This window comes from Callorhinus ursinus, unplaced genomic scaffold, assembly GCF_003265705.2.
Source record: "Callorhinus ursinus isolate GAN/ISIS: 27379988/994484 unplaced genomic scaffold, GSC_fseal_2.0 scaffold9992, whole genome shotgun sequence".
Lineage (NCBI taxonomy): Eukaryota > Metazoa > Chordata > Mammalia > Carnivora > Otariidae > Callorhinus > Callorhinus ursinus.
Window position 1 is genome coordinate 826 of NW_027407042.1, and position 725 is coordinate 1,550.

The following is a 725-nucleotide window of genomic DNA, read 5'->3' on the forward strand; positions in this document are numbered from 1 at the left end:
TCTGTCTAAGTCCTGGTGTCGTGTGGATGAAGAGGAGCAGCCCGTTAACGGCAACAGGTGACACATCCAAAGTCATGGCCGAATTCGTTAACATTTCTCCATTTCTAAACCATCCTTAAAGAAAATCATATATGGGGTCACACCATCCTCACGGTAGTCCAGCAGAGCAACCATGCCATCTGGATTCATGTTTTCACCAATAAAAAACTGGTAGTTTTTGAAATTAGCAAGGATGTGTCTGGCCTCTGTTCTTCAAGTTTGCCTTTGATTGATTTCATGTAATCTTTGATGTACTTCTTGTAGGCTTCTTTTGTGAAGCTGGTTTCCTGCAAGTGATGGTTCATGACAATATCAACACCAGTGATTACTGTGCTTTCGGTACCTTCACCCTCTGGGCCTTCAGCGGAAGCATTTCCACCAATCAGCGAGTCATCAATGTTACCCTCTGTCCTACTGACCATCTTCCCCTCCACCTCCAGGCACAGCCCGTCCGCGATCTCCCGGATCTTGTAGATGTCGGAGAACATCTCGTCATGGCTGATGAGGTCCCGGTAGATGATCATGACGACGGCTGGAGAGAGACGACGGCGGCACTACCTTAGCAGAAGCCGGGAGCTCTGACCGAGCGCGGTGCAGCCGGAGCGGCACTCGGGGGGAGGGGGGAGCGGGCGGAAAAAGCAAGAGAGAGTTTTTAATACATCATAGCCCATTTATATTCTGGTTGT

General features: G+C 49.2%; 1 pseudogene; it reads right to left on the reverse strand.

The window, feature by feature from the left end:
* Window positions 1-6: 6 nt before the first annotated feature.
* LOC141372356 (translationally-controlled tumor protein-like) lies at window positions 7-675 on the reverse strand (annotated as a pseudogene).
* Window positions 676-725: the final 50 nt, after the last annotated feature.